The following is a 19,974-nucleotide window of genomic DNA, read 5'->3' on the forward strand; positions in this document are numbered from 1 at the left end:
ATGGAATGTGGCAATGGAACGCTGGCTGCGCGTGTCATAATAGGCTCTGAGCCTTTATATACCTGTGCACAGCAGCAGCCACCTTCAGTCTGCTGCTGGACAGCCAGCAGCAGCAGCAGCAGGAGAGGTATGTAATCAGGAGCCCTCCTGCTAAGGGTAGACAGCTGCTCGTTCCACCCCACCCCCCGCCTTAATTGGTTCTCCTCCCTTCCAACGGTGTTGAGGCGGGTGGGAACAGCAGGGGGTGAAGGTGCTGTGATTAAAGAGGTGGAGTTATGCAGATCTAAAACGCGTGGATTGCAGCAGCAGCAAGCCGAAAAGTGCAGGCATGTAAGGGATCTAGAGGTTGACAACATGTCTTCTTAACGGGAGTCCAGGAGCTCATCTCCACAAATGGACTTTTCAGGATCCTTGGGTGGCTCCGTAGTTTGAAACCAATTCTGGTTTTCGCTTCTCGGCCTTTTGGCTAAGATCAAGTGTAGTATCTGTTCTTATCAGTTTAATATCTGATACGTCCCCTATCTGGGGAAAATATATTAAATGGATTTTTAGAACAGGGAGATGGAAAAAGAGCTTGCTCTGTCCACTCCACGCATTGACCTGGTATTGCAGTATCTCCAGGACCGGTGCACCCCTTCTTTAATGCAGTTTCTAAAATCAGAAAGAATTGAATTCAATGTTTTTTGTTCATTTTGCTTGTTTGTCGGATTTTGGGATGGACTCTTTGGCTTTGCTTTTCTTCTCCTCATTGGATTTTTCATGTTCAAAGTTGCAGAAGCCAGATTACAAGCTCATTTTGGTTCAACTTCAGCAACTGTGCATTGCATTGCCATGTAATGTGATGCAATGCTATCTTTGTAGCTCTCCCTTTTTACTTCCTTTTGGATAAACAGACATATTAGGCAAGCATTTTGGAGCTTTCACCTAAATAACTACAGGTGGTGAGATAAGCTGCACAATATAATTGACCTTTCAGTATATTGTTGCACACACACCATCTATTTAGCAAATGCCCTTGTTATCAACAGCAGCCTTTTAAACTCACCTGAGCTAACAGGTATGTGCGCTGGTTACTCTGCTGCGCTTAAAATTTCTTTTTTGGTTTGCTACAATGCCTTTTCTGAAACGTTGTCTCCTTCTGCTGGAACACTGACTTCTTTCATTTAATGCCTGCAGACTATAAAAGAGAACCCAACCCAAAAAGTTTGGTTGATTAGTCTGTGGCATTCTGTTAAACTGTTGCTTATGGCGGTCTCTGTGAGCTTCTCAGCGACATTCAGCCAGCCAGGTATCCTGCCTGCAGTAGATGGAATGTGGCAATGGAACGCTGGCTGCGCGTGTCATAATAGGCTCTGAGCCTTTATATACCTGTGCACAGCAGCAGCCACCTTCAGTCTGCTGCTGGACAGCCAGCAGCAGCAGCAGCAGGAGAGGTATGTAATCAGGAGCCCTCCTGCTAAGGGTAGACAGCTGCTCGTTCCACCCCACCCCCCGCCTTAATTGGTTCTCCTCCCTTCCAACGGTGTTGAGGCGGGTGGGAACAGCAGGGGGTGAAGGTGCTGTGTTTAAAGAGGTGGAGTTATGCAGATCTAAAACGCGTGGATTGCAGCAGCAGCAAGCCGAAAAGTGCAGGCATGTAAGGGATCTAGAGGTTGACAACATGTCTTCTTAACGGGAGTCCAGGAGCTCATCTCCACAAATGGACTTTTCAGGATCCTTGGGTGGCTCCGTAGTTTGAAACCAATTCTGGTTATCGCTTCTCGGCCTTTTGGCTAAGATCAAGTGTAGTATCTGTTCTTATCAGTTTAATATCTGATACGTCCCCTATCTGGGGACCATATATTAAATGGATTTTTAGAACAGGGAGATGGAAAAAGAGCTTGCTCTGTCCACTCCACGCATTGACCTGGTATTGCAGTATCTCCAGGACCGGTGCACCCCTTCTTTAATGCAGTTTCTAAAATCAGAAAGAATTGAATTCAATGTTTTTTGTTCATTTTGCTTGTTTGTCGGATTTTGGGATGGACTCTTTGGCTTTGCTTTTCTTCTCCTCATTGGATTTTTCATGTTCAAAGTTGCAGAAGCCAGATTACAAGCTCATTTTGGTTCAACTTCAGCAACTGTGCATTGCATTGCCATGTAATGTGATGCAATGCTATCTTTCTAGCTCTCCCTTTTTACTTCCTTTTGGATAAACAGACATATTAGGCAAGCATTTTGGAGCTTTCACCTAAATAACTACAGGTGGTGAGATAAGCTGCACAATATAATTGACCTTTCAGTATATTGTTGCACACACACCATCTATTTAGCAAATGCCCTTGTTATCAACAGCAGCCTTTTAAACTCACCTGAGCTAACAGGTATGTGCGCTGGTTACTCTGCTGCGCTTAAAATTTCTTTTTTGGTTTGCTACAATGCCTTTTCTGAAACGTTGTCTCCTTCTGCTGGAACACTGACTTCTTTCATTTAATGCCTGCAGACTATAAAAGAGAACCCAACCCAAAAAGTTTGGTTGATTAGTCTGTGGCATTCTGTTAAACTGTTGCTTATGGCGGTCTCTGTGAGCTTCTCAGCGACATTCAGCCAGCCAGGTATCCTGCCTGCAGTAGATGGAATGTGGCAATGGAACGCTGGCTGCGCGTGTCATAATAGGCTCTGAGCCTTTATATACCTGTGCACAGCAGCAGCCACCTTCAGTCTGCTGCTGGACAGCCAGCAGCAGCAGCAGCAGGAGAGGTATGTAATCAGGAGCCCTCCTGCTAAGGGTAGACAGCTGCTCGTTCCACCCCACCCCCCGCCTTAATTGGTTCTCCTCCCTTCCAACGGTGTTGAGGCGGGTGGGAACAGCAGGGGGTGAAGGTGCTGTGTTTAAAGAGGTGGAGTTATGCAGATCTAAAACGCGTGGATTGCAGCAGCAGCAAGCCGAAAAGTGCAGGCATGTAAGGGATCTAGAGGTTGACAACATGTCTTCTTAACGGGAGTCCAGGAGCTCATCTCCACAAATGGACTTTTCAGGATCCTTGGGTGGCTCCGTAGTTTGAAACCAATTCTGGTTATCGCTTCTCGGCCTTTTGGCTAAGATCAAGTGTAGTATCTGTTCTTATCAGTTTAATATCTGATACGTCCCCTATCTGGGGACCATATATTAAATGGATTTTTAGAACAGGGAGATGGAAAAAGAGCTTGCTCTGTCCACTCCACGCATTGACCTGGTATTGCAGTATCTCCAGGACCGGTGCACCCCTTCTTTAATGCAGTTTCTAAAATCAGAAAGAATTGAATTCAATGTTTTTGTTCATTTTGCTTGTTTGTCGGATTTTGGGATGGACTCTTTGGCTTTGCTTTTCTTCTCCTCATTGGATTTTTCATGTTCAAAGTTGCAGAAGCCAGATTACAAGCTCATTTTGGTTCAACTTCAGCAACTGTGCATTGCATTGCCATGTAATGTGATGCAATGCTATCTTTCTAGCTCTCCCTTTTTACTTCCTTTTGGATAAACAGACATATTAGGCAAGCATTTTGGAGCTTTCACCTAAATAACTACAGGTGGTGAGATAAGCTGCACAATATAATTGACCTTTCAGTATATTGTTGCACACACACCATCTATTTAGCAAATGCCCTTGTTATCAACAGCAGCCTTTTAAACTCACCTGAGCTAACAGGTATGTGCGCTGGTTACTCTGCTGCGCTTAAAATTTCTTTTTTGGTTTGCTACAATGCCTTTTCTGAAACGTTGTCTCCTTCTGCTGGAACACTGACTTCTTTCATTTAATGCCTGCAGACTATAAAAGAGAACCCAACCCAAAAAGTTTGGTTGATTAGTCTGTGGCATTCTGTTAAACTGTTGCTTATGGCGGTCTCTGTGAGCTTCTCAGCGACATTCAGCCAGCCAGGTATCCTGCCTGCAGTAGATGGAATGTGGCAATGGAACGCTGGCTGCGCGTGTCATAATAGGCTCTGAGCCTTTATATACCTGTGCACAGCAGCAGCCACCTTCAGTCTGCTGCTGGACAGCCAGCAGCAGCAGCAGCAGGAGAGGTATGTAATCAGGAGCCCTCCTGCTAAGGGTAGACAGCTGCTCGTTCCACCCCACCCCCCGCCTTAATTGGTTCTCCTCCCTTCCAACGGTGTTGAGGCGGGTGGGAACAGCAGGGGGTGAAGGTGCTGTGTTTAAAGAGGTGGAGTTATGCAGATCTAAAACGCGTGGATTGCAGCAGCAGCAAGCCGAAAAGTGCAGGCATGTAAGGGATCTAGAGGTTGACAACATGTCTTCTTAACGGGAGTCCAGGAGCTCATCTCCACAAATGGACTTTTCAGGATCCTTGGGTGGCTCCGTAGTTTGAAACCAATTCTGGTTATCGCTTCTCGGCCTTTTGGCTAAGATCAAGTGTAGTATCTGTTCTTATCGCTTCTCGGCCTTTTGGCTAAGATCAAGTGTAGTATCTTTTGAAAAGGCAGTTTTGTCCTTGGGCTGCCCTAGTAAATTGATGCATATTACACACTGGTTTGGTGCACTTGTTAGTACGCCAGGTGGCTCATAGAGTTATCTGATGGAAAACATGGCCCTCCAGGATCGAAGTCACTAGGCTGGGTAAGTGTGAGGGCTTTGGAGCAATGTGCCCCAGGAGTAGGCGCCCTGGTGGGAGTCCAAGCTTACTGGGACTGGGAACCCCAGAAAGACTTGGCTTCGTAGCACGCCGCACCTTTGCCAATCATACTTTCTGAGCAACCCCCCCTATTCCTGGCCTCCGGGCTAGGAAGGGGAATTTTTATAAACCCGGTCGGAGGTCCGGTCAGCTTTGGGCTGAGAAACCAACACAGGCTCCAGCTCCACTAGGGTGGCAGCCTAGATGGAAGCTGGGAGCACGAAAACGGCTCTTCTCCGGCTTCGGCTAGGGAGAGCATCGGAGATCCCTGACCCTCGCTGTGGCCTTCTGGCTCGGAGGGATGGGGATGGTTTATTGGGGACCCTCTCCTCCGGGAAGGGTCCACATGAATCCTCGCCTCGTGCGCTGTTTTGGTGTGACTTCGGTCACATTTTTCAGTGCCTTGGATGCAGCTTCAATCAAAAAAAAAATCTGTTCTTATCAGTTTAATATCTGATACGTCCCCTATCTGGGGACCATATATTAAATGGATTTTTAGAACAGGGAGATGGAAAAAGAGCTTGCTCTGTCCACTCCACGCATTGACCTGGTATTGCAGTATCTCCAGGACCGGTGCACCCCTTCTTTAATGCAGTTTCTAAAATCAGAAAGAATTGAATTCAATGTTTTTTGTTCATTTTGCTTGTTTGTCGGATTTTGGGATGGACTCTTTGGCTTTGCTTTTCTTCTCCTCATTGGATTTTTCATGTTCAAAGTTGCAGAAGCCAGATTACAAGCTCATTTTGGTTCAACTTCAGCAACTGTGCATTGCATTGCCATGTAATGTGATGCAATGCTATCTTTCTAGCTCTCCCTTTTTACTTCCTTTTGGATAAACAGACATATTAGGCAAGCATTTTGGAGCTTTCACCTAAATAACTACAGGTGGTGAGATAAGCTGCACAATATAATTGACCTTTCAGTATATTGTTGCACACACACCATCTATTTAGCAAATGCCCTTGTTATCAACAGCAGCCTTTTAAACTCACCTGAGCTAACAGGTATGTGCGCTGGTTACTCTGCTGCGCTTAAAATTTCTTTTTTGGTTTGCTACAATGCCTTTTCTGAAACGTTGTCTCCTTCTGCTGGAACACTGACTTCTTTCATTTAATGCCTGCAGACTATAAAAGAGAACCCAACCCAAAAAGTTTGGTTGATTAGTCTGTGGCATTCTGTTAAACTGTTGCTTATGGCGGTCTCTGTGAGCTTCTCAGCGACATTCAGCCAGCCAGGTATCCTGCCTGCAGTAGATGGAATGTGGCAATGGAACGCTGGCTGCGCGTGTCATAATAGGCTCTGAGCCTTTATATACCTGTGCACAGCAGCAGCCACCTTCAGTCTGCTGCTGGACAGCCAGCAGCAGCAGCAGCAGGAGAGGTATGTAATCAGGAGCCCTCCTGCTAAGGGTAGACAGCTGCTCGTTCCACCCCACCCCCCGCCTTAATTGGTTCTCCTCCCTTCCAACGGTGTTGAGGCGGGTGGGAACAGCAGGGGGTGAAGGTGCTGTGTTTAAAGAGGTGGAGTTATGCAGATCTAAAACGCGTGGATTGCAGCAGCAGCAAGCCGAAAAGTGCAGGCATGTAAGGGATCTAGAGGTTGACAACATGTCTTCTTAACGGGAGTCCAGGAGCTCATCTCCACAAATGGACTTTTCAGGATCCTTGGGTGGCTCCGTAGTTTGAAACCAATTCTGGTTATCGCTTCTCGGCCTTTTGGCTAAGATCAAGTGTAGTATCTGTTCTTATCGCTTCTCGGCCTTTTGGCTAAGATCAAGTGTAGTATCTTTTGAAAAGGCAGTTTTGTCCTTGGGCTGCCCTAGTAAATTGATGCATATTACACACTGGTTTGGTGCACTTGTTAGTACGCCAGGTGGCTCATAGAGTTATCTGATGGAAAACATGGCCCTCCAGGATCGAAGTCACTAGGCTGGGTAAGTGTGAGGGCTTTGGAGCAATGTGCCCCAGGAGTAGGCGCCCTGGTGGGAGTCCAAGCTTACTGGGACTGGGAACCCCAGAAAGACTTGGCTTCGTAGCACGCCGCACCTTTGCCAATCATACTTTCTGAGCAACCCCCCCTATTCCTGGCCTCCGGGCTAGGAAGGGGAATTTTTATAAACCCGGTCGGAGGTCCGGTCAGCTTTGGGCTGAGAAACCAACACAGGCTCCAGCTCCACTAGGGTGGCAGCCTAGATGGAAGCTGGGAGCACGAAAACGGCTCTTCTCCGGCTTCGGCTAGGGAGAGCATCGGAGATCCCTGACCCTCGCTGTGGCCTTCTGGCTCGGAGGGATGGGGATGGTTTATTGGGGACCCTCTCCTCCGGGAAGGGTCCACATGAATCCTCGCCTCGTGCGCTGTTTTGGTGTGACTTCGGTCACATTTTTCAGTGCCTTGGATGCAGCTTCAATCAAAAAAAAAATCTGTTCTTATCAGTTTAATATCTGATACGTCCCCTATCTGGGGACCATATATTAAATGGATTTTTAGAACAGGGAGATGGAAAAAGAGCTTGCTCTGTCCACTCCACGCATTGACCTGGTATTGCAGTATCTCCAGGACCGGTGCACCCCTTCTTTAATGCAGTTTCTAAAATCAGAAAGAATTGAATTTAATGTTTTTTGTTCATTTTGCTTGTTTGTCGGATTTTGGGATGGACTCTTTGGCTTTGCTTTTCTTCTCCTCATTGGATTTTTCATGTTCAAAGTTGCAGAAGCCAGATTACAAGCTCATTTTGGTTCAACTTCAGCAACTGTGCATTGCATTGCCATGTAATGTGATGCAATGCTATCTTTCTAGCTCTCCCTTTTTACTTCCTTTTGGATAAACAGACATATTAGGCAAGCATTTTGGAGCTTTCACCTAAATAACTACAGGTGGTGAGATAAGCTGCACAATATAATTGACCTTTCAGTATATTGTTGCACACACACCATCTATTTAGCAAATGCCCTTGTTATCAACAGCAGCCTTTTAAACTCATCTGAGCTAACAGGTATGTGCGCTGGTTACTCTGCTGCGCTTAAAATTTCTTTTTTGGTTTGCTACAATGCCTTTTCTGAAACGTTGTCTCCTTCTGCTGGAACACTGACTTCTTTCATTTAATGCCTGCAGACTATAAAAGAGAACCCAACCCAAAATGTTTGGTTGATTAGTCTGTGGCATTCTGTTAAACTGTTGCTTATGGCGGTCTCTGTGAGCTTCTCAGCGACATTCAGCCAGCCAGGTATCCTGCCTGCAGTAGATGGAATGTGGCAATGGAACGCTGGCTGCGCGTGTCATAATAGGCTCTGAGCCTTTATATACCTGTGCACAGCAGCAGCCACCTTCAGTCTGCTGCTGGACAGCCAGCAGCAGCAGCAGGAGAGGTATGTAATCAGGAGCCCTCCTGCTAAGGGTAGACAGCTGCTCGTTCCACCCCACCCCCCGCCTTAATTGGTTCTCCTCCCTTCCAACGGTGTTGAGGCGGGTGGGAACAGCAGGGGGTGAAGGTGCTGTGTTTAAAGAGGTGGAGTTATGCAGATCTAAAACGCGTGGATTGCAGCAGCAGCAAGCCGAAAAGTGCAGGCATGTAAGGGATCTAGAGGTTGACAACATGTCTTCTTAACGGTAGTCCAGGAGCTCATCTCCACAAATGGACATTTCAGGATCCTTGGGTGACTCCGTAGTTTGAAACCAATTCTGGTTATCGCTTCTCGGCCTTTTGGCTAAGATCAAGTGTAGTATCTGTTCTTATCAGTTTAATATCTGATACGTCCCCTATCTGGGGACCATATATTAAATGGATTTTTAGAACAGGGATATGGAAAAAGAGCTTGCTCTGTCCACTCCACGCATTGACCTGGTATTGCAGTATCTCCAGGACCGGTGCACCCCTTCTTTAATGCAGTTTCTAAAATCAGAAAGAATTGAATTCAATGTTTTTTGTTCATTTTGCTTGTTTGTCGGATTTTGGGATGGACTCTTTGGCTTTGCTTTTCTTCTCCTCATTGGATTTTTCATGTTCAAAGTTGCAGAAGCCAGATTACAAGCTCATTTTGGTTCAACTTCAGCAACTGTGCATTGCATTGCCATGTAATGTGATGCAATGCTATCTTTCTAGCTCTCCCTTTTTACTTCCTTTTGGATAAACAGACATATTAGGCAAGCATTTTGGAGCTTTCACCTAAATAACTACAGGTGGTGAGATAAGCTGCACAATATAATTGACCTTTCAGTATATTGTTGCACACACACCATCTATTTAGCAAATGCCCTTGTTATCAACAGCAGCCTTTTAAACTCACCTGAGCTAACAGGTATGTGCGCTGGTTACTCTGCTGCGCTTAAAATTTCTTTTTTGGTTTGCTACAATGCCTTTTCTGAAACGTTGTCTCCTTCTGCTGGAACACTGACTTCTTTCATTTAATGCCTGCAGACTATAAAAGAGAACCCAACCCAAAAAGTTTGGTTGATTAGTCTGTGGCATTCTGTTAAACTGTTGCTTATGGCGGTCTCTGTGAGCTTCTCAGCGACATTCAGCCAGCCAGGTATCCTGCCTGCAGTAGATGGAATGTGGCAATGGAACGCTGGCTGCGCGTGTCATAATAGGCTCTGAGCCTTTATATACCTGTGCACAGCAGCAGCCACCTTCAGTCTGCTGCTGGACAGCCAGCAGCAGCAGCAGCAGGAGAGGTATGTAATCAGGAGCCCTCCTGCTAAGGGTAGACAGCTGCTCGTTCCACCCCACCCCCCGCCTTAATTGGTTCTCCTCCCTTCCAACGGTGTTGAGGCGGGTGGGAACAGCAGGGGGTGAAGGTGCTGTGTTTAAAGAGGTGGAGTTATGCAGATCTAAAACGCGTGGATTGCAGCAGCAGCAAGCCGAAAAGTGCAGGCATGTAAGGGATCTAGAGGTTGACAACATGTCTTCTTAACGGGAGTCCAGGAGCTCATCTCCACAAATGGACTTTTCAGGATCCTTGGGTGGCTCCGTAGTTTGAAACCAATTCTGGTTATCGCTTCTCGGCCTTTTGGCTAAGATCAAGTGTAGTATCTGTTCTTATCAGTTTAATATCTGATACGTCCCCTATCTGGGGACCATATATTAAATGGATTTTTAGAACAGGGAGATGGAAAAAGAGCTTGCTCTGTCCACTCCACGCATTGACCTGGTATTGCAGTATCTCCAGGACCGGTGCACCCCTTCTTTAATGCAGTTTCTAAAATCAGAAAGAATTGAATTCAATGTTTTTTGTTCATTTTGCTTGTTTGTCGGATTTTGGGATGGACTCTTTGGCTTTGCTTTTCTTCTCCTCATTGGATTTTTCATGTTCAAAGTTGCAGAAGCCAGATTACAAGCTCATTTTGGTTCAACTTCAGCAACTGTGCATTGCATTGCCATGTAATGTGATGCAATGCTATCTTTCTAGCTCTCCCTTTTTACTTCCTTTTGGATAAACAGACATATTAGGCAAGCATTTTGGAGCTTTCACCTAAATAACTACAGGTGGTGAGATAAGCTGCACAATATAATTGACCTTTCAGTATATTGTTGCACACACACCATCTATTTAGCAAATGCCCTTGTTATCAACAGCAGCCTTTTAAACTCACCTGAGCTAACAGGTATGTGCGCTGGTTACTCTGCTGCGCTTAAAATTTCTTTTTTGGTTTGCTACAATGCCTTTTCTGAAACGTTGTCTCCTTCTGCTGGAACACTGACTTCTTTCATTTAATGCCTGCAGACTATAAAAGAGAACCCAACCCAAAAAGTTTGGTTGATTAGTCTGTGGCATTCTGTTAAACTGTTGCTTATGGCGGTCTCTGTGAGCTTCTCAGCGACATTCAGCCAGCCAGGTATCCTGCCTGCAGTAGATGGAATGTGGCAATGGAACGCTGGCTGCGCGTGTCATAATAGGCTCTGAGCCTTTATATACCTGTGCACAGCAGCAGCCACCTTCAGTCTGCTGCTGGACAGCCAGCAGCAGCAGCAGCAGGAGAGGTATGTAATCAGGAGCCCTCCTGCTAAGGGTAGACAGCTGCTCGTTCCACCCCACCCCCCGCCTTAATTGGTTCTCCTCCCTTCCAACGGTGTTGAGGCGGGTGGGAACAGCAGGGGGTGAAGGTGCTGTGTTTAAAGAGGTGGAGTTATGCAGATCTAAAACGCGTGGATTGCAGCAGCAGCAAGCCGAAAAGTGCAGGCATGTAAGGGATCTAGAGGTTGACAACATGTCTTCTTAACGGGAGTCCAGGAGCTCATCTCCACAAATGGACTTTTCAGGATCCTTGGGTGGCTCCGTAGTTTGAAACCAATTCTGGTTATCGCTTCTCGGCCTTTTGGCTAAGAGCAAGTGTAGTATCTGTTCTTATCAGTTTAATATCTGATACGTCCCCTATCTGGGGACCATATATTAAATGGATTTTTAGAACAGGGAGATGGAAAAAGAGCTTGCTCTGTCCACTCCACGCATTGACCTGGTATTGCAGTATCTCCAGGACCGGTGCACCCCTTCTTTAATGCAGTTTCTAAAATCAGAAAGAATTGAATTCAATGTTTTTTGTTCATTTTGCTTGTTTGTCGGATTTTGGGATGGACTCTTTGGCTTTGCTTTTCTTCTCCTCATTGGATTTTTCATGTTCAAAGTTGCAGAAGCCAGATTACAAGCTCATTTTGGTTCAACTTCAGCAACTGTGCATTGCATTGCCATGTAATGTGATGCAATGCTATCTTTCTAGCTCTCCCTTTTTACTTCCTTTTGGATAAACAGACATATTAGGCAAGTATTTTGGAGCTTTCACCTAAATAACTACAGGTGGTGAGATAAGCTGCACAATATAATTGACCTTTCAGTATATTGTTGCACACACACCATCTATTTAGCAAATGCCCTTGTTATCAACAGCAGCCTTTTAAACTCACCTGAGCTAACAGGTATGTGCGCTGGTTACTCTGCTGCGCTTAAAATTTCTTTTTTGGTTTGCTACAATGCCTTTTCTGAAACGTTGTCTCCTTCTGCTGGAACACTGACTTCTTTCATTTAAAGCCTGCAGACTATAAAAGAGAACCCAACCCAAAAAGTTTGGTTGATTAGTCTGTGGCATTCTGTTAAACTGTTGCTTATGGCGGTCTCTGTGAGCTTCTCAGCGACATTCAGCCAGCCAGGTATCCTGCCTGCAGTAGATGGAATGTGGCAATGGAACGCTGGCTGCGCGTGTCATAATAGGCTCTGAGCCTTTATATACCTGTGCACAGCAGCAGCCACCTTCAGTCTGCTGCTGGACAGCCAGCAGCAGCAGCAGCAGGAGAGGTATGTAATCAGGAGCCCTCCTGCTAAGGGTAGACAGCTGCTCGTTCCACCCCACCCCCCGCCTTAATTGGTTCTCCTCCCTTCCAACGGTGTTGAGGCGGGTGGGAACAGCAGGGGGTGAAGGTGCTGTGTTTAAAGAGGTGGAGTTATGCAGATCTAAAACGCGTGGATTGCAGCAGCAGCAAGCCGAAAAGTGCAGGCATGTAAGGGATCTAGAGGTTGACAACATGTCTTCTTAACGGGAGTCCAGGAGCTCATCTCCACAAATGGACTTTTCAGGATCCTTGGGTGGCTCCGTAGTTTGAAACCAATTCTGGTTATCGCTTCTCGGCCTTTTGGCTAAGATCAAGTGTAGTATCTGTTCTTATCAGTTTAATATCTGATACGTCCCCTATCTGGGGACCATATATTAAATGGATTTTTAGAACAGGGAGATGGAAAAAGAGCTTGCTCTGTCCACTCCACGCATTGACCTGGTATTGCAGTATCTCCAGGACCGGTGCACCCCTTCTTTAATGCAGTTTCTAAAATCAGAAAGAATTGAATTCAATGTTTTTTGTTCATTTTGCTTGTTTGTCGGATTTTGGGATGGACTCTTTGGCTTTGCTTTTCTTCTCCTCATTGGATTTTTCATGTTCAAAGTTGCAGAAGCCAGATTACAAGCTCATTTTGGTTCAACTTCAGCAACTGTGCATTGCATTGCCATGTAATGTGATGCAATGCTATCTTTCTAGCTCTCCCTTTTTACTTCCTTTTGGATAAACAGACATATTAGGCAAGCATTTTGGAGCTTTCACCTAAATAACTACAGGTGGTGAGATAAGCTGCACAATATAATTGACCTTTCAGTATATTGTTGCACACACACCATCTATTTAGCAAATGCCCTTGTTATCAACAGCAGCCTTTTAAACTCACCTGAGCTAACAGGTATGTGCGCTGGTTACTCTGCTGCGCTTAAAATTTCTTTTTTGGTTTGCTACAATGCCTTTTCTGAAACGTTGTCTCCTTCTGCTGGAACACTGACTTCTTTCATTTAATGCCTGCAGACTATAAAAGAGAACCCAAACCAAAAAGTTTGGTTGATTAGTCTGTGGCATTCTGTTAAACTGTTGCTTATGGCGGTCTCTGTGAGCTTCTCAGCGACATTCAGCCAGCCAGGTATCCTGCCTGCAGTAGATGGAATGTGGCAATGGAACGCTGGCTGCGCGTGTCATAATAGGCTCTGAGCCTTTATATACCTGTGCACAGCAGCAGCCACCTTCAGTCTGCTGCTGGACAGCCAGCAGCAGCAGCAGGAGAGGTATGTAATCAGGAGCCCTCCTGCTAAGGGTAGACAGCTGCTCGTTCCACCCCACCCCCCGCCTTAATTGGTTCTCCTCCCTTCCAACGGTGTTGAGGCGGGTGGGAACAGCAGGGGGTGAAGGTGCTGTGTTTAAAGAGGTGGAGTTATGCAGATCTAAAACACGTGGATTGCAGCAGCAGCAAGCCGAAAAGTGCAGGCATGTAAGGGATCTAGAGGTTGACAACATGTCTTCTTAACGGTAGTCCAGGAGCTCATCTCCACAAATGGACATTTCAGGATCCTTGGGTGACTCCGTAGTTTGAAACCAATTCTGGTTATCGCTTCTCGGCCTTTTGGCTAAGATCAAGTGTAGTATCTGTTCTTATCAGTTTAATATCTGATACGTCCCCTATCTGGGGACCATATATTAAATGGATTTTTAGAACAGGGATATGGAAAAAGAGCTTGCTCTGTCCACTCCACGCATTGACCTGGTATTGCAGTATCTCCAGGACCGGTGCACCCCTTCTTTAATGCAGTTTCTAAAATCAGAAAGAATTGAATTCAATGTTTTTTGTTCATTTTGCTTGTTTGTCGGATTTTGGGATGGACTCTTTGGCTTTGCTTTTCTTCTCCTCATTGGATTTTTCATGTTCAAAGTTGCAGAAGCCAGATTACAAGCTCATTTTGGTTCAACTTCAGCAACTGTGCATTGCATTGCCATGTAATGTGATGCAATGCTATCTTTCTAGCTCTCCCTTTTTACTTCCTTTTGGATAAACAGACATATTAGGCAAGCATTTTGGAGCTTTCACCTAAATAACTACAGGTGGTGAGATAAGCTGCACAATATAATTGACCTTTCAGTATATTGTTGCACACACACCATCTATTTAGCAAATGCCCTTGTTATCAACAGCAGCCTTTTAAACTCACCTGAGCTAACAGGTATGTGCGCTGGTTACTCTGCTGCGCTTAAAATTTCTTTTTTGGTTTGCTACAATGCCTTTTCTGAAACGTTGTCTCCTTCTGCTGGAACACTGACTTCTTTCATTTAATGCCTGCAGACTATAAAAGAGAACCCAACCCAAAAAGTTTGGTTGATTAGTCTGTGGCATTCTGTTAAACTGTTGCTTATGGCGGTCTCTGTGAGCTTCTCAGCGACATTCAGCCAGCCAGGTATCCTGCCTGCAGTAGATGGAATGTGGCAATGGAACGCTGGCTGCGCGTGTCATAATAGGCTCTGAGCCTTTATATACCTGTGCACAGCAGCAGCCACCTTCAGTCTGCTGCTGGACAGCCAGCAGCAGCAGCAGCAGGAGAGGTATGTAATCAGGAGCCCTCCTGCTAAGGGTAGACAGCTGCTCGTTCCACCCCACCCCCCGCCTTAATTGGTTCTCCTCCCTTCCAACGGTGTTGAGGCGGGTGGGAACAGCAGGGGGTGAAGGTGCTGTGTTTAAAGAGGTGGAGTTATGCAGATCTAAAACGCGTGGATTGCAGCAGCAGCAAGCCGAAAAGTGCAGGCATGTAAGGGATCTAGAGGTTGACAACATGTCTTCTTAACGGGAGTCCAGGAGCTCATCTCCACAAATGGACTTTTCAGGATCCTTGGGTGGCTCCGTAGTTTGAAACCAATTCTGGTTATCGCTTCTCGGCCTTTTGGCTAAGATCAAGTGTAGTGATGCCGTTTGGGTCGCCAGGAACCGGCTCATCTTGAGGAGGGAGAGGATGTCCATCCAGGACTGCCGCAGGCTGATCCACAGCCTGCTCAGAGACTATTCCATCATGGACGGTCCGGAGGACGAGGATGAGGACTAAACCCCTCCTCCCCCTCTCCCCTTATGTGTCTTGTCTTTCAATAAAGCTTCGGGCCTGTGATTTCCCCCCCCCCATCCCCTTTTTCCCAATCCCCATCCCTTATCACAGTTCGTCGTACTGTATTGATTGACATGCTTTTTCTTTCAGATTGAGTGTTTTGTGTAGCATAGGGGTGTGATGTGTCTAGTTAGTGCGTCGTATCCTCATGCTATGTAAATATGATGTAGAATTCTGTGTGTACTGGGCTGCGGCACTGTACACTGTCTGTTAACTTATTTTTTGTGCTAATAAAAGATATATTCAATCAAAAAATCTGTTCTTATCAGTTTAATATCTGATACGTCCCCTATCTGGGGACCATATATTAAATGGATTTTTAGAACAGGGAGATGGAAAAAGAGCTTGCTCTGTCCACTCCACGCATTGACCTGGTATTGCAGTATCTCCAGGACCGGTGCACCCCTTCTTTAATGCAGTTTCTAAAATCAGAAAGAATTGAATTCAATGTTTTTTGTTCATTTTGCTTGTTTGTCGGATTTTGGGATGGACTCTTTGGCTTTGCTTTTCTTCTCCTCATTGGATTTTTCATGTTCAAAGTTGCAGAAGCCAGATTACAAGCTCATTTTGGTTCAACTTCAGCAACTGTGCATTGCATTGCCATGTAATGTGATGCAATGCTATCTTTCTAGCTCTCCCTTTTTACTTCCTTTTGGATAAACAGACATATTAGGCAAGCATTTTGGAGCTTTCACCTAAATAACTACAGGTGGTGAGATAAGCTGCACAATATAATTGACCTTTCAGTATATTGTTGCACACACACCATCTATTTAGCAAATGCCCTTGTTATCAACAGCAGCCTTTTAAACTCACCTGAGCTAACAGGTATGTGTGCTGGTTACTCTGCTGCGCTTAAAATTTCTTTTTTGGTTTGCTACAATGCCTTTTCTGAAACGTTGTCTCCTTCTGCTGGAACACTGACTTCTTTCATTTAAAGCCTGCAGACTATAAAAGAGAACCCAACCCAAAAAGTTTGGTTGATTAGTCTGTGGCATTCTGTTAAACTGTTGCTTATGGCGGTCTCTGTGAGCTTCTCAGCGACATTCAGCCAGCCAGGTATCCTGCCTGCAGTAGATGGAATGTGGCAATGGAACGCTGGCTGCGCGTGTCATAATAGGCTCTGAGCCTTTATATACCTGTGCACAGCAGCAGCCACCTTCAGTCTGCTGCTGGACAGCCAGCAGCAGCAGCAGCAGGAGAGGTATGTAATCAGGAGCCCTCCTGCTAAGGGTAGACAGCTGCTCGTTCCACCCCACCCCCCGCCTTAATTGGTTCTCCTCCCTTCCAACGGTGTTGAGGCGGGTGGGAACAGCAGGGGGTGAAGGTGCTGTGTTTAAAGAGGTGGAGTTATGCAGATCTAAAACGCGTGGATTGCAGCAGCAGCAAGCCGAAAAGTGCAGGCATGTAAGGGATCTAGAGGTTGACAACATGTCTTCTTAACGGGAGTCCAGGAGCTCATCTCCACAAATGGACTTTTCAGGATCCTTGGGTGGCTCCGTAGTTTGAAACCAATTCTGGTTATCGCTTCTCGGCCTTTTGGCTAAGATCAAGTGTAGTATCTGTTCTTATCAGTTTAATATCTGATACGTCCCCTATCTGGGGACCATATATTAAATGGATTTTTAGAACAGGGAGATGGAAAAAGAGCTTGCTCTGTCCACTCCACGCATTGACCTGGTATTGCAGTATCTCCAGGACCGGTGCACCCCTTCTTTAATGCAGTTTCTAAAATCAGAAAGAATTGAATTCAATGTTTTTTGTTCATTTTGCTTGTTTGTCGGATTTTGGGATGGACTCTTTGGCTTTGCTTTTCTTCTCCTCATTGGATTTTTCATGTTCAAAGTTGCAGAAGCCAGATTACAAGCTCATTTTGGTTCAACTTCAGCAACTGTGCATTGCATTGCCATGTAATGTGATGCAATGCTATCTTTCTAGCTCTCCCTTTTTACTTCCTTTTGGATAAACAGACATATTAGGCAAGCATTTTGGAGCTTTCAACTAAATAACTACAGGTGGTGAGATAAGCTGCACAATATAATTGACCTTTCAGTATATTGTTGCACACACACCATCTATTTAGCAAATGCCCTTGTTATCAACAGCAGCCTTTTAAACTCACCTGAGCTAACAGGTATGTGCGCTGGTTACTCTGCTGCGCTTAAAATTTCTTTTTTGGTTTGCTACAATGCCTTTTCTGAAACGTTGTCTCCTTCTGCTGGAACACTGACTTCTTTCATTTAATGCCTGCAGACTATAAAAGAGAACCCAACCCAAAAAGTTTGGTTGATTAGTCTGTGGCATTCTGTTAAACTGTTGCTTATGGCGGTCTCTGTGAGCTTCTCAGCGACATTCAGCCAGCCAGGTATCCTGCCTGCAGTAGATGGAATGTGGCAATGGAACGCTGGCTGCGCGTGTCATAATAGGCTCTGAGCCTTTATATACCTGTGCACAGCAGCAGCCACCTTCAGTCTGCTGCTGGACAGCCAGCAGCAGCAGCAGCAGGAGAGGTATGTAATCAGGAGCCCTCCTGCTAAGGGTAGACAGCTGCTCGTTCCACCCCACCCCCCGCCTTAATTGGTTCTCCTCCCTTCCAACGGTGTTGAGGCGGGTGGGAACAGCAGGGGGTGAAGGTGCTGTGTTTAAAGAGGTGGAGTTATGCAGATCTAAAACGCGTGGATTGCAGCAGCAGCAAGCCGAAAAGTGCAGGCATGTAAGGGATCTAGAGGTTGACAACATGTCTTCTTAACGGGAGTCCAGGAGCTCATCTCCACAAATGGACTTTTCAGGATCCTTGGGTGGCTCCGTAGTTTGAAACCAATTCTGGTTATCGCTTCTCGGCCTTTTGGCTAAGATCAAGTGTAGTATCTGTTCTTATCAGTTTAATATCTGATACGTCCCCTATCTGGGGACCATATATTAAATGGATTTTTAGAACAGGGAGATGGAAAAAGAGCTTGCTCTGTCCACTCCACGCATTGACCTGGTATTGCAGTATCTCCAGGACCGGTGCACCCCTTCTTTAATGCAGTTTCTAAAATCAGAAAGAATTGAATTCAATGTTTTTTGTTCATTTTGCTTGTTTGTCGGATTTTGGGATGGACTCTTTGGCTTTGCTTTTCTTCTCCTCATTGGATTTTTCATGTTCAAAGTTGCAGAAGCCAGATTACAAGCTCATTTTGGTTCAACTTCAGCAACTGTGCATTGCATTGCCATGTAATGTGATGCAATGCTATCTTTCTAGCTCTCCCTTTTTACTTCCTTTTGGATAAACAGACATATTAGGCAAGCATTTTGGAGCTTTCACCTAAATAACTACAGGTGGTGAGATAAGCTGCACAATATAATTGACCTTTCAGTATATTGTTGCACACACACCATCTATTTAGCAAATGCCCTTGTTATCAACAGCAGCCTTTTAAACTCACCTGAGCTAACAGGTATGTGCGCTGGTTACTCTGCTGCGCTTAAAATTTCTTTTTTGGTTTGCTACAATGCCTTTTCTGAAACGTTGTCTCCTTCTGCTGGAACACTGACTTCTTTCATTTAAAGCCTGCAGACTATAAAAGAGAACCCAACCCAAAAAGTTTGGTTGATTAGTCTGTGGCATTCTGTTAAACTGTTGCTTATGGCGGTCTCTGTGAGCTTCTCAGCGACATTCAGCCAGCCAGGTATCCTGCCTGCAGTAGATGGAATGTGGCAATGGAACGCTGGCTGCGCGTGTCATAATAGGCTCTGAGCCTTTATATACCTGTGCACAGCAGCAGCCACCTTCAGTCTGCTGCTGGACAGCCAGCAGCAGCAGCAGCAGGAGAGGTATGTAATCAGGAGCCCTCCTGCTAAGGGTAGACAGCTGCTCGTTCCACCCCACCCCCCGCCTTAATTGGTTCTCCTCCCTTCCAACGGTGTTGAGGCGGGTGGGAACAGCAGGGGGTGAAGGTGCTGTGTTTAAAGAGGTGGAGTTATGCAGATCTAAAACGCGTGGATTGCAGCAGCAGCAAGCCGAAAAGTGCAGGCATGTAATGGATCTAGAGGTTGACAACATGTCTTCTTAACGGGAGTCCAGGAGCTCATCTCCACAAATGGACTTTTCAGGATCCTTGGGTGGCTCCGTAGTTTGAAACCAATTCTGGTTATCGCTTCTCGGCCTTTTGGCTAAGATCAAGTGTAGTATCTGTTCTTATCAGTTTAATATCTGATACGTCCCCTATCTGGGGACCATATATTAAATGGATTTTTAGAACAGGGAGATGGAAAAAGAGCTTGCTCTGTCCACTCCACGCATTGACCTGGTATTGCAGTATCTCCAGGACCGGTGCACCCCTTCTTTAATGCAGTTTCTAAAATCAGAAAGAATTGAATTCAATGTTTTTTGTTCATTTTGCTTGTTTGTCGGATTTTGGGATGGACTCTTTGGCTTTGCTTTTCTTCTCCTCATTGGATTTTTCATGTTCAAAGTTGCAGAAGCCAGATTACAAGCTCATTTTGGTTCAACTTCAGCAACTGTGCATTGCATTGCCATGTAATGTGATGCAATGCTATCTTTCTAGCTCTCCCTTTTTACTTCCTTTTGGATAAACAGACATATTAGGCAAGCATTTTGGAGCTTTCACCTAAATAACTACAGGTGGTGAGATAAGCTGCACAATATAATTGACCTTTCAGTATATTGTTGCACACACACCATCTATTTAGCAAATGCCCTTGTTATCAACAGCAGCCTTTTAAACTCACCTGAGCTAACAGGTATGTGCGCTGGTTACTCTGCTGCGCTTAAAATTTCTTTTTTGGTTTGCTACAATGCCTTTTCTGAAACGTTGTCTCCTTCTGCTGGAACACTGACTTCTTTCATTTAATGCCTGCAGACTATAAAAGAGAA

General features: G+C 45.5%; 14 non-coding genes and 2 pseudogenes across 14 annotated transcripts; all 16 read left to right on the plus strand.

Moving 5' to 3' along the window:
• Positions 1-446: 446 nt before the first annotated feature.
• LOC141202340 (U2 spliceosomal RNA) lies at positions 447-637 on the plus strand. The gene has a single exon (XR_012273616.1). It is a non-coding gene; the product is annotated as a U2 spliceosomal RNA (small nuclear RNA).
• Positions 638-1,752: 1,115 nt separating this feature from the next.
• Positions 1,753-1,943, plus strand: LOC141202959 (U2 spliceosomal RNA). The gene has a single exon (XR_012274104.1). It is a non-coding gene; the product is annotated as a U2 spliceosomal RNA (small nuclear RNA).
• A 1,115-nt stretch (positions 1,944-3,058) lies between these two features.
• LOC141202960 (U2 spliceosomal RNA) lies at positions 3,059-3,249 on the plus strand. Its single transcript, XR_012274105.1, has one exon. It is a non-coding gene; the product is annotated as a U2 spliceosomal RNA (small nuclear RNA).
• A 1,114-nt stretch (positions 3,250-4,363) lies between these two features.
• On the plus strand, positions 4,364-4,526 carry LOC141202669 (U2 spliceosomal RNA; annotated as a pseudogene).
• A 524-nt stretch (positions 4,527-5,050) lies between these two features.
• Positions 5,051-5,236, plus strand: LOC141202476 (U2 spliceosomal RNA). The gene has a single exon (XR_012273748.1). It is a non-coding gene; the product is annotated as a U2 spliceosomal RNA (small nuclear RNA).
• Positions 5,237-6,351: 1,115 nt separating this feature from the next.
• Positions 6,352-6,514, plus strand: LOC141202670 (U2 spliceosomal RNA; annotated as a pseudogene).
• Positions 6,515-7,038: 524 nt separating this feature from the next.
• Positions 7,039-7,224, plus strand: LOC141202477 (U2 spliceosomal RNA). Its single transcript, XR_012273749.1, has one exon. It is a non-coding gene; the product is annotated as a U2 spliceosomal RNA (small nuclear RNA).
• Positions 7,225-8,336: 1,112 nt separating this feature from the next.
• Positions 8,337-8,527, plus strand: LOC141202363 (U2 spliceosomal RNA). Its single transcript, XR_012273638.1, has one exon. It is a non-coding gene; the product is annotated as a U2 spliceosomal RNA (small nuclear RNA).
• A 1,115-nt stretch (positions 8,528-9,642) lies between these two features.
• LOC141202962 (U2 spliceosomal RNA) lies at positions 9,643-9,833 on the plus strand. Its single transcript, XR_012274107.1, has one exon. It is a non-coding gene; the product is annotated as a U2 spliceosomal RNA (small nuclear RNA).
• Positions 9,834-10,948: 1,115 nt separating this feature from the next.
• Positions 10,949-11,139, plus strand: LOC141202382 (U2 spliceosomal RNA). The gene has a single exon (XR_012273657.1). It is a non-coding gene; the product is annotated as a U2 spliceosomal RNA (small nuclear RNA).
• A 1,115-nt stretch (positions 11,140-12,254) lies between these two features.
• On the plus strand, positions 12,255-12,445 carry LOC141202963 (U2 spliceosomal RNA). The gene has a single exon (XR_012274108.1). It is a non-coding gene; the product is annotated as a U2 spliceosomal RNA (small nuclear RNA).
• A 1,112-nt stretch (positions 12,446-13,557) lies between these two features.
• LOC141202365 (U2 spliceosomal RNA) lies at positions 13,558-13,748 on the plus strand. The gene has a single exon (XR_012273640.1). It is a non-coding gene; the product is annotated as a U2 spliceosomal RNA (small nuclear RNA).
• Positions 13,749-15,310: 1,562 nt separating this feature from the next.
• LOC141202511 (U2 spliceosomal RNA) lies at positions 15,311-15,503 on the plus strand. Its single transcript, XR_012273782.1, has one exon. It is a non-coding gene; the product is annotated as a U2 spliceosomal RNA (small nuclear RNA).
• Positions 15,504-16,618: 1,115 nt separating this feature from the next.
• On the plus strand, positions 16,619-16,809 carry LOC141202964 (U2 spliceosomal RNA). Its single transcript, XR_012274109.1, has one exon. It is a non-coding gene; the product is annotated as a U2 spliceosomal RNA (small nuclear RNA).
• Positions 16,810-17,924: 1,115 nt separating this feature from the next.
• On the plus strand, positions 17,925-18,115 carry LOC141202965 (U2 spliceosomal RNA). The gene has a single exon (XR_012274110.1). It is a non-coding gene; the product is annotated as a U2 spliceosomal RNA (small nuclear RNA).
• Positions 18,116-19,230: 1,115 nt separating this feature from the next.
• Positions 19,231-19,421, plus strand: LOC141202966 (U2 spliceosomal RNA). Its single transcript, XR_012274111.1, has one exon. It is a non-coding gene; the product is annotated as a U2 spliceosomal RNA (small nuclear RNA).
• The last annotated feature ends 553 nt before the right edge of the window (positions 19,422-19,974 follow it).

This window comes from Phyllobates terribilis, unplaced genomic scaffold (assembly GCF_046119375.1).
Source record: "Phyllobates terribilis strain yellow unplaced genomic scaffold, ASM4611937v1 Scaffold_123__1_contigs__length_5148117, whole genome shotgun sequence".
Taxonomy (NCBI): Eukaryota; Metazoa; Chordata; class Amphibia; order Anura; family Dendrobatidae; genus Phyllobates; species Phyllobates terribilis.